General features: G+C 36.1%; 1 long non-coding RNA gene across 1 annotated transcript in view; it reads right to left on the bottom strand.

The window, feature by feature from the left end:
• A230006K03Rik (RIKEN cDNA A230006K03 gene) overlaps positions 1-14,660 on the bottom strand; it is a 301,385-nt gene that overhangs the window by 174,895 nt on the left and 111,830 nt on the right. The window contains exons 10-11 of the long non-coding RNA NR_169189.1: positions 12,586-12,694; positions 9,824-9,880 (exon numbers count right to left, since the gene is read on the bottom strand). This is a non-coding gene — a long non-coding RNA (RIKEN cDNA A230006K03 gene). Of the gene's footprint in view, positions 9,881-12,585; positions 12,695-14,660 lie in introns of the transcript that reaches the window.

Below are 14,660 nucleotides of genomic sequence, written 5' to 3' on the forward strand. Positions count from 1 at the left end.
TCCTTAATATCTCTTAACATCAATGGTCTCAACTCCCCAATAAAAAGACATAGACTAACAAACTGGCTACACAAACAAGACCCAACATTTTGCTGTTTACAGGAGACACATCTCAGAGAAAAAGATAGACACTACCTCAGAATAAAAGGCTGGAAAACAATTTTCCAAGCAAATGGTATGAAGAAACAAGCTGGAGTAGCCATCCTAATATCTGATAAGATTGACTTCCAACCCAAAGTCATCAAAAAAGACAAGGAGGGGCACTTTGTTCTCATCAAAGGTAAAATCCTCCAAGAGGAACTCTCAATTCTGAATATCTATGCGCCAAATACAAGGGCAGCCACATTCATTAAAGAAACTTTAGTAAAGCTCAAAGCACACATTGCACCTCACACAATAATAGTGGGAGACTTCAACACACCACTTTCACCAATGGACAGATCATGGAAACAGAAACTAAACAGGGACACACTGAAACTAACAGAAGTGATGAAACAAATGGATCTGACAGATATCTACAGAACATTTTATCCTAAAACAAAAGGATATACCTTCTTCTCAGCACCTCATGGTACCTTCTCCAAAATTGACCACATAATAGGCCACAAAACAGGCCTCAACAGATTCAAAAATATTGAAATTGTCCCATGTATCCTATCAGATCACCATGCACTAAGGCTGATCTTCAATAACAAAAAAAATAACAGAAAGCCAACACTCACGTGGAAACTGAACAACACTCTTCTCAATGATACCTTGGTCAAGGAAGGAATAAAGAAAGAAATTAAAGACTTTTTAGAGTTTAATGAAAATGAAGCCACAACGTACCCAAACCTTTGGGACACAATGAAAGCATTTCTAAGAGGGAAACTCATAGCTCTGAGTGCCTCCATGAAGAAACGGGAGAGAGCACATACTAGCAGCTTGACAACACATCTAAAAGCTCTAGAAAAAAAGGAAGCAAATTCACCCAAGAGGAGTAGACGGCAGGAAATAATCAAACTCAGGGGTGAAATCAACCAAGTGGAAACAAGAAGAACTATTCAAAGAATTAACCAAACGAGGAGTTGGTTCTTTGAGAAAATCAACAAGATAGATAAACCCTTAGCTAGACTCACTAGAGGGCACAGAGACAAAATCCTAATTAACAAAATCAGAACTGAAAAGGGAGACATAACAACAGATCCTGAAGAAATCCAAAACACCATCAGATCCTTCTACAAAAGGCTATACTCAACAAAACTGGAAAACCTGGACGAAATGGACAAATTTCTGGACAGATACCAGGTACCAAAGTTGAATCAGGATCAAGTTGACCTTCTAAACAGTCCCATATCCCCTAAAGAAATAGAAGCAGTTATAAATAGTCTCCCAGCCAAAAAAAGCCCAGGACCAGACGGGTTTAGTGCAGAGTTCTATCAGACCTTCAAAGAAGATCTAATTCCAGTTCTGCACAAACTTTTTCACAAGATAGAAGTAGAAAGTACTCTACCCAACTCATTTTATGAAGCCACTATTACTCTGATACCTAAACCACAGAAAGATCCAACAAAGATAGAGAACTTCAGACCAATTTCTCTTATGAATATCGATGCAAAAATCCTCAATAAAATTCTCGCTAACCGAATCCAAGATCACATTAAAGCAATCATCCATCCTGACCAAGTAGGTTTTATTCCAGGAATGCAGGGATGGTTTAATATACGAAAATCCATCAATGTAATCCACTATATAAACAAACTCAAAGACAAAAACCACATGATCATCTCGTTGGATGCAGAAAAAGCATTTGACAAGATCCAACACCCATTCATGATAAAAGTTCTGGAAAGATCAGGAATTCAAGGCCCATACCTAAACATGATAAAAGCAATCTACAGCAAACCAGTAGCCAACATCAAAGTAAATGGAGAGAAGCTGGAAGCAATCCCACTAAAATCAGGGACTAGACAAGGCTGCCCACTTTCTCCCTACCTTTTCAACATAGTACTTGAAGTATTAGCCAGAGCAATTCGACAACAAAAGGAGATCAAGGGGATACAAATTGGAAAAGAGGAAGTCAAAATATCACTTTTTGCAGATGATATGATAGTATATATAAGTGACCCTAAAAATTCCACCAGAGAACTCCTAAACCTGATAAACAGCTTCGGTGAAGTAGCTGGATATAAAATTAACTCAAACAAGTCAATGGCCTTTCTCTACACAAAGAATAAACAGGCTGAGAAAGAAATTAGGGAAACAACACCCTTCTCAATAGTCACAAATAATATAAAATATCTCGGCGTGACTCTAACTAAGGAAGTGAAAGATCTGTATGATAAAAACTTCAAGTCTCTGAAGAAAGAAATTAAAGAAGATCTCAGAAGATGGAAAGATCTCCCATGCTCATGGATTGGCAGGATCAATATTGTAAAAATGGCTATCTTGCCAAAAGCAATCTACAGATTCAATGCAATCCCCATCAAAATTCCAACTCAATTCTTCAATGAATTAGAAGGAGCAATTTGCAAATTCATCTGGAATAACAAAAAACCTAGGATAGCAAAAACTCTTCTCAAGGATAAAAGAACCTCTGGTGGAATCACCATGCCGGACCTAAAGCTTTACTACAGAGCAATTGTGGTAAAAACTGCATGGTACTGGTATAGAGACAGACAAGTAGACCAATGGAATAGAATTGAAGACCCAGAAATGAACCCACACACCTATGGTCACTTGATCTTCGACAAGGGAGCTAAAACCATCCAGTGGAAGAAAGACAGCATTTTCAACAAATGGTGCTGGCACAACTGGTTGTTATCATGTAGAAGAATGCGAATCGATCCATACTTATCTCCTTGTACTAAGGTCAAATCTAAATGGATCAAAGAACTTCACATAAAACCAGAGACACTGAAACTTATAGAGGAGAAAGTGGGGAAAAGCCTTGAAGATATGGGCACAGGGGAAAAATTCCTGAACAGAACAGCAATGGCTTGTGCTGTAAGATCGAGAATTGACAAATGGGACCTAATGAAACTCCAAAGTTTCTGCAAGGCAAAAGACACCGTCAATAAGACAAAGAGACCACCAACAGATTGGGAAAGGATCTTTACCTATCCTAAATCAGATAGGGGACTAATATCCAACATATATAAAGAACTCAAGAAGGTGGACTTCAGAAAATCAAACAACCCCATTAAAAAATGGGGCTCAGAACTGAACAAAGAATTCTCACCTGAGGAATACAGAATGGCAGAGAAGCACCTGAAAAAATGTTCAACATCCTTAATCATCAGGGAAATGCAAATCAAAACAACCCTAAGATTCCACCTCACACCAGTCAGAATGTCTAAGATCAAAAATTCAGGTGACAGCAGATGCTGGCGTGGATGTGGAGAAAGAGGAACACTCCTCCATTGTTGGTGGGATTGCAGGCTTGTACAACCACTCTGGAAATCCGTCTGGCGGTTCCTCAGAAAATTGGACATAGTACTACCGGAGGATCCAGCAATACCTCTCTTGGGCATATATCCAGAAGATGCCCCAACTGGTAAGAAGGACACATGCTCCACTATGTTCATAGCAGCATTATTTATAATAGCCAGAAGCTGGAAAGAACCCAGATGCCCCTCAACAGAGGAATGGATACAGAAAATGTGGTACATCTACACAATGGAGTACTACTCAGCTATTAAAAAGAATGAATTTATGAAATTCCTAGCCAAATGGATGGACCTGGAGGGCATCATCCTGAGTGAGGTAACACATTCACAAAGGAACTCACACAATATGTACTCACTGATAAGTGGATATTAGCCCAAAACCTAGGATACCCAAGATATAAGATACAATTTCCTAAACACATGAAACTCAAGAAAAATGAAGACTGAAGTGTAGACACTATGCCCCTCCTTAGAAGTGGGAACAAAACACCCTTGGAAGGAGTTACAGAGACAAAGTTTGGAGCTGAGATTAAAGGGTGGACCATGTAGAGACTGCCTTATCCAGGGATCCACCCCATAATCAGCATCCAAACGCTGACACCATTGCATACACTAGCAAGATTTTATCGAAAGGACCCAGATGTAGCTGTCTCTTGTGAGACTATGCCGGGGCCTAGCAAACACAGAAGTGGATGCCCACAGTCAGCTAATGGACGGATCACAGGGCTCCCAATGGAGGAGCTAGAGAAAGTACCCAAGGAGCTAAAGGGATCTGCAACCCTATAGGTGGATCAACATTATGAACTAACCAGTACCCCGGAGCTCTTGACTCTAGCTGCATATGTATCAAAAGATGACCTAGTCGGCCATCACTGGAAAGAGAGGCCCATTGGACACACAAACTTTATATGCCCCAGAACAGGGGAACGCCAGGGCCAAAAAGGGGGAGTGGGCGGGTAGGGGAGTGGGGGTGGGTGGGTATGGGGGGGACTTTTGGTATAGCATTGGAAATGTAAATGAGCTAAATACCTAATAAAAAATGGAAAGAAAAAAAAAAAAAAAAAAAAAGACACAGTGTAAATATCCTCAGTGGCTCAGAGAAAATTCAAGCTGCTGTCCAGTGCAATGTATTGCCATGTCACCTCTAAATCTGTCCTTCTAAAGTCCTATCCCTTATTGGAACCAGTCGGCAGCATAAAAACCTCCAAATAAATCAAGTTAAATAAAAATTTAAAGACATATATCTTGGTAAATGGAGTTTCTGTTATATGCTTTGAGAATATATTAATGAGATATCTGTTGGACCAAGATAGATTATTTCTAGGTTACTGCAACACCGATTGTAGAATGTCAATATACCAGTCAATGGCTATATACTTATTTAGTTATGACCAGAACTAGTTGAAATCAATTGGCTTAAAAGGAAAGAAAATATGGTTTATAGATAGAAAGACTGATAGAAGGGTAGGTGCAAAGGTAGGTAGGTAGGTAGGTAGGTAGGTAGGTAGGTAGGTAGATAGATTGGTAGAGAGGGAGAGAGGTAGAGAGAGAGAGAGAGAGCGAGCGAGCGAGAGAGAGAGAGAGAGAGAGAGAGAGAGAGAGAGAGAGATACTTAGATAACTAAGTAGATTGAGCCACAATGTTTTGTTTCCACAGGAATCTATCATGTTCTCTTTCTATTGTTACTGGAAAAATCCAATTTCCCACTGATACAGAAAATAGAAGAAGAAAAGGGTGTGGCATGGTATAATATCTATTTGCTTGAATTTATGGTAACCTTTGAGACATAAGTCTCTGTAATATTCTTTTTAAATTAGGTATTTTCTTCATTTACATTTCAAATGCTATTCCAAAAGTCCCCCATACCCTCCTCCCCCACCTCCCTACCCACCACTCCCACTTCTTGGCCCTGGCGTTCCCCTGTACTGAGGCATATAAAGTTTGCAAGACCAAGGGGCCTCTCTTCCCAATGATGGCTCACTAGGCCATCTTCTGCTACATATGCAGCTAGAGAATATTCTATGGATCAAACTCTTTCTTTCATTCCAGGTAAAATCACAGAAGGGATTTAAGATGTAATTAATTTACAAATTTATTAAAAAGACTTGTTTGGTGCCTGCTCACAAACCCTGAAACTATTAATAATGACATGTTGTGCTCATAGAAAGAAGCCTACCATGGATGTCCTATGAGAGACTCTGCCAGCAGCTGACTGAGACTGATACCTATATTTACATCAAACTGAGGTCTGGAACTCTTATAGAAGAATTGGGGGAAGGATCAAAAATGTAGAAGGTATTTTCAAACACATAAGAAGAACAACTATAACAACTAAACTAGTCTCTCATAGCACCCAGTGATTAAGCCAACAACCAAAAGTGTATACATGAGCTTGTCACTGTCCCCAGAACATATGATGAAGCAAATGACTGTCTTCTCTTCTCTCAGTGGGAAAGAGTACTTCTAATATTGGAGAGAATTGATGCCCCACATAAGGGAGATGTTAGGGTGTGATGTGGGGTAGAGAACTTAGGGACCATGCCCAGAGCCAAAGCTGAGAAGGTCTGTGATGATGGACTCTGTATTGGGGGAGTGTGAGGAGGGAACATGTAAAATATAAATAAAAAATAAAATTTTTAAAAAGAAGAGAAATATTAAATTTTTCTTGGCATAATTCCCTGTTGTAAAACTTTTTTTTTATAACTCAAAAAAGTATTATGTAGAGGTTTGGTGAGATTATCATTGTTGAGGGTTTTTTTTGGTTATATATATAATATTTGATTGAATCAACAACTTCGGGTTTACATAAAATAAAAAACAAATGACACAAATATGAAATAATAATCTAGGGATCATTGTGACATAACATCCACATATAAAATAATATTCATGATAGTCAAACAAAAGAAATTTCAAACCATGCAATAAATTCAATACTATCCATTCAGGTTCAACTCTGTTACAGGTTCTGATTTTTTGCTTTCCTTTTGTAAATCTATTACAAAGAGAGCCTTTGTAAGACTGTGCAACATAGTAAATCATATGCTGTTCACTTCCCTATTTTCCCCTTTCTTCATTTCTCTCTCTTCCTATATTCAAAGTAACATACATTTACTAAAACTAGGTTATATCAATGAGACATTTTTGAGACATGCAAATGCCTTACTTTTATATTTACTACTAATGTATTACTTGCAGTGCTGCTTGTGTTTGTAGAGTTGTCTGTGTTCTATATCAGTTGAAGATTAGTTTTTACGTTAAATTCTTTTCTTATCAGTTCTTCTATAAGAAGAAAAATGGGGGAGTATAAAATTATATATGGTAGGTGAAATCATTATATAATATATAATATATAGGATTGGAAAAAGTTTTGAGATTGCCATAAGCAATTCAAAGTTGTTTAACTATATAAATGCCTGTGATGTAGAAATTATTAGCAAGAACACAGTGAGAATGAAGTGATAGTGGTCTGTCACGGGAAGATTAATTTTCAAAGAATGAGAAGTAAATGTGGTGGGTAATCTCTTTCCCTTGAAGTTTGAAATACTAATTTTATAAAACTGAGATGTTATTGATCTTTAATACTTTCATTACTTGCCTGACCTCATAGGAAAAAAATGGATTGACAAGGAACAGAGACAAACTATAAAAACTAATATTTGCCAAAGTGCAATGACAACTTGTTCTGGACTATATAATACAAATCAGAAAAGTTTAATCTCTGAGATCCTTGTTAGCACTAGAATATTTACACATAAGACTGCCAGTGTTATTTTCATTGTTCTAAGAAGATCTCATGCTACAAATATGATTATAATGTATGAAAATCCTACAACTCAAAGAGGTGATAGTGTTAGTAGGACAAGTAAGAACTCTACCTTGCTTTGAAAATAACAAAGCTCTAAGAGAGAATTTATCCTTGCACTTGCACAGCACATATCAAAACACACAGAGGAGATGCATTGGGAAAGAAAAGACACAGAAGAATGGCTGCCTGTGTTCAGGCTAGAACCATCAGAGAACTGAGCAGAAAACAAGGATTACATAATGTTTTGGGGGATTACATAGTTTTCTGGAGAGTTTTAGAGTGGGGATTAATGGATTTTCAAGTCCAAAGTTTAGTCTTTTTCCACTGCAGGGCTGTGTAGAGTTAGGGTAGGTAGAATGATCTGTAGTTAGAACATGGTTATCAGATGTCAGTAGGGACAAAGACTGGATACCTGTGTGTCCCACATGGTTAACAATTTGTCCTTTTTAAATATATTATTGATAAACAATAAGGGGAGTAAATAGGATTGATTGCTATAATTGATTGATTCTACTACTTCCTGGTAAATTGTTCTCCTCTGAAACCACTTGTTTCAAACCCTCACATTTATTTGGACGGAAAGACCAACATATTGGCTTTCTGTGCTCAGCCTAGAGGAAGCAAGAACTAACTAAAATAGAAGATTTCTTTCATGTTAAGCTCTTTAGAAGCAGAGATTTCTGGAAATTTTCAGCGTTTCAAGTTCAGAGCTTGTTCTTTTACTCATTAGGGCAGCAAGCTGGATTAAGCTGTTACTGCAGTTAAAGTTGTCTGGCTATGCAACCTGGTAAATGGGGTTCATCAGAGACAGGGCTTAGCCAGTGGTGTGCCTCGAAGGACTCTAGAGCTATAGCAATTCTTCACAATGTTCTCCCTTAGAAAATCTTTGTTCTCTTTCAGAAATTAATTCTGAAATTGAATCATGTATGTTGAAAATGATACAGTACTCCAAGACTCACACACAAAAAACCTGTCATATATTAAGCAGAATTGATGGTTTCAGACAAACACACACATTTCTTGCATGGAAGAAAGGGTTAGTAACTCAGAACTGTAATCCTGTGAATCAAACAATCTCTATTTCCAATTTTCTCTGAATCCTGTAGATTTAGGAAAGGTCTTCCTTCTCTTGAGCAACTCATAGGCAAGCTTTGATTATACCCAGAACCAGTTGATACATGGATTATACACAGACCCTGACTGGTAAACTCTCATTACAGACAATTTTATTGGTTCATATTATATTTGATTAGAGGAGAATTTGCATCCCACAATGAATGGATTACAAGCCAATCAGTAAAGAGCTCTCAAATATTAAGTGAACACAAGATTGGTGTTCAAGATCTAAACTGCTGATTCCTTTATTGCTCCCTCCCCCTGAGAATATAAAAAAGTGGAAGACCAGAAAATCTGTTATTTATCATGAACTCACGGAAAAATAGCAGAGGAGCAAAAACTGACATTAGTGCCTGATGGCTGATCATGAATCTAGAATCTGAAAATGAGTAGATCCTGGATATATGTAGGAATACATTAATTTTCATTCTGCAGTTTTCTGATCTGACTCTGGGTACTCAAATGAAACTTGCTGTAGATTACTCTTGATAAAATTGTGTCAGTTTTCACAAGTACAATGATTGTAATAATAAATTATACCAGTATATAATACATTTTTCTCTTTTTTAATGTCTCCGCAAAAGCTTCTTGGACACTGAAAATAAGTGGTGGGTCCAGTGCTTTTGAAGGAAATATATCCAGTTAAGTCAGCATATCCCTGAGTGATATAATTATAAAGAAATAATATACCTTATTTATTTTAGAAAGGAAATTATATATACATATATGTGCACATTCTCAAAAACTCTTTCTATGTGCATTAATTTTACTCTTGCACACATGTGTGCATCCTTGTGAAAACTTATGATATTACCTATTGGTAACAATCTATCTAGATAAAATAGTTGATGCAATATCATTATTTAAATAATTTGTGTTAGAAAAAAATGCATCCCGTTCCCTATCCTTGAATATCTATCCCCACAACACTAGTACCAATATTCCATCTAACTTCATATACTATCTCACACTTTAATAACAACAGTTTATTTAAGGCATCTGTGAGTATAAGGGTATAAGACCATCTATATCCACAAACTTTGGAGTACTATGCACTCACTTGGATGTATTCATCAGTCTTTGCCCTTGCGATTGTTATAGGAAATCCAGAGATTATAGCAGCAAACATATGACCAGCAGAATTTCAAAAGAAACAGCAATACTAGTAATAAGAAAATGAAAGTAGACACAAAGTACCATCCTTACCCAAGACAATATTCATAATTGATACCTGCTGTGTAGAAGGGCTAAACTCAATTTTTAAAAAATGTATTGCTTCTGTTTAGAGCAAAGACATACCAGGGTGGGTCCCAAAGACTCTAACATTGAAAACATACCCATTTTGTTTCTTTGTTCTTTTGTGGGTATCTGGTTCATTTTACTTTTGTATTTTTTTTTTTTTGCTAGGCTGGGTAATTAATTTGTTTTTTTTTTTTTAATTGTCAGGATGGTGAGACAGACACAGAGATAATTACCTTGTACACAACCAAGGGTAGATGAAATTTTATTGGCAAGGAGACAGGAATATCTGAGAGTAATTGGAAAAATGGAAAGACATTTCATTAGTTAAAACACATTCTGTGGAAAACATCAAGACATAATAAAAATTAAGTTATATACTAACAAATTCATTCTAAAACATCGAACAGATAAAACGTTTTTATACTATCATATTGTAAATGTAAATATATAAGAATAACTCAACATGTATGAAGTATTCAAGTACAGTACTGCATTAATACAATAATGACAAAGGACTGCATGGTCATTTCAATGTTCAGTAGAAGAAAATTAAAATCTTTGAGAATCTTTAGCCACTTTCATGGTTTGAAAAATAATTCAAATAATAGTTATAAAAATGAAGTTACATAAACATAAATATAATACTAACATATACAGATAATTAATACTTCTTTATATCTGCCCTTTTAAAAATCATTTTACACATTGTTGCCACTTCCATTGGACATTTTTTCAAAATCTGTGTTCAGGTCAATTATTGGGTAACATAAATACTAGACATTATTTTTTATGTGTTATATAATATGCAAGTTTCATAAAGCATACTCTGACAGAGGTTAGACACTAGAAAAAAATAACGGATTGGGAATAGATGTGGAATCAAGTGGGGAATGGGAAAAGAGAGGAGCATTTGGAAAACAAAACAGGGAGAAACACCTATGGTGAGGAGACAGTATTACAGTATTCTGAGAAGAAATAGATTAGGAAGAGAAAATGACTTGGCTCTTGAAGAGTACTGGTGAGGTAGTAAGGGAACATAATGCAATTAAAATGTGTGTGTGTGTGTGTGTGTGTGTGTGGGTGTGTGTGTGTGTGTGTGTGTACATATATATATATATATATATATGTGTGTGTGTGTGTGTGTGTGTGTGTGTATGTATGTATGTATGTATATGTGTATGTGTATGTATGTGTGTGTGTGTGTGTGTATATATATATATATATATATATATATATATATATATATATATATATATATGTGTGTGTGTGTGTGTGTATCTAAAAGAAATCATCAAATAATTTTTCTCAGTTGGCCATCGCTTGTCACCCTACAAAGCTCCACGTGCTGGAATTTGTTTATACTTAATTGAGTTATGGGCAAAAAGGCAGTTATAAATAGAACAGAATTCCAAACAACCCAAATTGTTGCCAAAACTATTGGTTCCTCTTCCCAAACTGACAGCATGTTCCCATTGTTGATGACAGTGCTTAGAAATTTTATTAAAATGAACATGTCAAGTCAGTGTTTTCATAGTCCTCAAACTGCTACATTCCAGGGTTTTTCATAATGTACTAGATCCTTCCCACATATAGTATAACTTCCAAATAACGGAATTTATGGGCTGGTTGAGTGTAAAACTAAGTGGGTTTCTTATTACTGTGTTTTGTGTTTGGTTCAGATCTTTCTGTGAATTTTTCTTGGCCCAATGTTATTATCATAATTGTAGTATTATTTTTAAATTAATCTCTTATTGGTGACTACCTGATTCAATGATTTATGTTCCTGAATGAAAAACACACAACCTTTATATTTAATATGAATTTAATAGCACAATAGCTAAGTAACTGCCTAACTTCTTTGCTGTTAGAATCTACATCCCACACATAACTCTGGGTTACTACTTACTAATTTCGTTCTTCTATTTTGGCTGCTCTTTATTTAATGGAGCAGCAATCCAGGCCATGTTCTTCGGGATCATTTACATGGTAGCTCTGCTTTTCTCTCCTGCACATTCCCCAGGCACTTCATCTCTCTGTCCTTCCTCTTCATCATGTTTCCAAACATGGGAACCTTAAATCCTACAGCTTTCTCTTCTCCCCAACCCTTAGCTTCTGTGATCTTTATTTACCAATCATAATTAACTGGGCGCATGTTCCCAAAAGCTATTTGCATATCCCTTCCTGGAAACAAGTTTTTTGGACAAAATTTACATTAAAATACAGTTACATTGAGGCAGGGAGTAACTCCAAGCCAGTATTGATAAGTCTATGCCCACTATAGATAACTTTTGTTTTATTTTATTTCATTATATTTACTGTCATATCTTTAAAAATGAATGAATGGATGGAAATTTTTACATATATATGGAAAATGTGGGTACTAGGATAAAGAGTATCAAGAGAACTCTCACATATAACTAATCAGAGACATCAAATTTAGTTTTCCATTAACAGCATAAAGAGTGACACAAGGTACCTCAAGTAGGATAGGTCTCAGGTTCAATGAATGTTCATCAACACATAATTGGACTCCACAGTTTTCTGAAAATTTCAGTGTACTTTTATATGGTTACAATTTGGTGATTTTTTTTCCTTTTTGTTGTTTCATATTGATTGTTTGGATTTTGATTGTTTTGAATGTGCTTTCATTTTCTGATTTTATAGGGATTTTTTTTCATTTGAAATTTTGTATTTTTTTGCCAAAGAGCTTAACGTAGGGTGACAAATGGGAGAAGATTTGAAGAATTGAGTGAGTAGTATAGTATAATTGATTTTTTCATTAAAATATTGAATTAAATAATGAAAAATTAAATATTAAAATATATTTCATTGTTAAAATATATTTTGTAATTTAAAAACATGGCTAGTAATAAATATATGGTTAGACATGATTTAAGCAAACCTGTAGTATGTGAGAAAATATAAAATTTTCATTAAATTTTATACAAGCAAACAAAAGTGAAATTCAGTAATGAAGAGTTTTTACAATACCACTAGCTAAGTGTGGTGATCTGCATCTGTAGTGATCTTCTCGTGAAGTTGAGAGGAAGCATGGGTTCAGTAATGACCTTCAAGTCTCAGATGACAGCACAGTGAGACTCTGTATCAGACATATATAATATGTATTAAGCCAACACTGTGGTAAATATAGCATATGCATACTTTAAACTATAAATAAAAGTATATGTAGATAGATATTCCATAATCAAACTTAAACTAAGTGCTGAGAGCTTTTGTAAAGAGTAGTGTACAGTTTAAAGAAATGTTCACCATTCTTAGTCACCATGGAAATTCAAATCACAGGACCATGAAATTCAATCTTATGTTTATCAAAATTCCCAAGATCAAAAATTCATGTGATATCACATACTGGTAAAGACATAGAGTAAGGAGAATATTCCTCCATTGTTAGTGGGAGTGCAAACTTTTACAACAACTGTGGAAATCAATTTTTAAGTCCATCAGGAAATTGGCACTAGTTCAGCCAAAAACATTGCTATAACACTTCTGGGCATATACACAAAAGTTGATACATTACATCACAGAAATACTTGTTGCCTATATTCATATCACCTTTTTTCATAATAGCAAGGGACTAGATATAACCTAATTGTCCCTCAACAGAAGAATGGAAAAAGAAAATATGGTACATCTACACATTGGAATACTATTCATCTATTAAAATCAAAGATGTTTTTAATTTTGCAGGGGCATTGTTAGAAAATGACAATAACAGTGTCAGAGGTAACCCAGAGCTGTATGGCATGTACACATTTTTTGAGTAGTCCTTAGCCAAAAAAATGCAGGAGAAATATGGTACAATCCACAGAACCAACAAAACTGGACAATGTTGAAGTCCAACGGCTGGATGCACAAACCTCACTCATAACTAGATAGTCATCTGAGGTCGATAAAGACACAGAACAGAGTAGATTAGGACATGGCAAGGGGACAGTGGATATTGAATATGTTTGGGATGAGGGGCGCTGGGTGTGGCTGGGAATGAGAATAGATATGGGTGGAGGGTCATCTGGTGACTAGCTGGAGGCATAGGATAGGAGAGGATACAGGGAGTGTAGGAGGATGACTTTAGCTGAGAATCCTATCAGAAGGGCATAAAAAATAAAAGCAAAAGCAAGCATTATAAAACCAAGAGACTGAATTGTCCACATCTTATAGCACGGCAACACTTCTTAGAACAAGAGAGTTGGACCAATTCACCTAAAAACATTTAACCCAGAATTTGGCTTGCCTACAAAATGTGTCAGGACAAAGATGGAGGAGAGAATGAGAGAAGGGCCATCTGATGACTTCCCCAACTTAAGATCACTATCATGTGAAAGGGACATCCTGACATTGTTACTGATATCTGCTATGCTGAGAGAGAGGAAAATAAGATAATTATTTTATGAGAGGCTTCAACTATCTGTTGGTGGAGACAGACACAAAAACCCACAGTCAAACAACAGGTCCAGTATGCAGGAAGTCTTGTGGAAGAGTGGGAGATAGAAGTGAGCAATACAGAGGTATAAAGGATAACAGGAGAAGAACAAATAGAGTTAACAAACATGGGACCCTATGGACTCAAAGCCTGGGTTTCAAATCAGGGACCAAAAAGTTCCTTGTCCTAGACTCCTTATTTATTTGTAGGAAATGTGTGCTTAGTATTCATGTGGGTCCTCGAAGAGGTAGAGTGGGGGCTGCGTTGGCCATTCTTCTTTGCTATTGGAATTTCTGTCCCCTACATGGACAATCTGGCTGTGCTTCATTGGGAGAACTTGTTCCTAGACCCACAGGACTAGGTTGCTCAGGGTAGGTAGCCAATGTGGAGTCTGGTTCTTTTAGCTAAATATGTAGGTGGTGGTAGGGAACAGTTTGTAAATGTGGGAATAGGGTAAGAAGAGGATTTGGGGCTGTTATCAGGTTGTAAGGTGAATAATAAAATGAAAATTAAAAAAAGAATAATGTACAGTTCTTCCAAGAAAGATATGATATGACACCTGAAAGAACAGGAAGATTCCTTAATCCATATGAAAATAAACTAGTAAATGAAGTTTTTTAAATAT

Source organism: Mus musculus, chromosome 7 (genome assembly GCF_000001635.26).
Source record: "Mus musculus strain C57BL/6J chromosome 7, GRCm38.p6 C57BL/6J".
Lineage (NCBI taxonomy): Eukaryota > Metazoa > Chordata > Mammalia > Rodentia > Muridae > Mus > Mus musculus.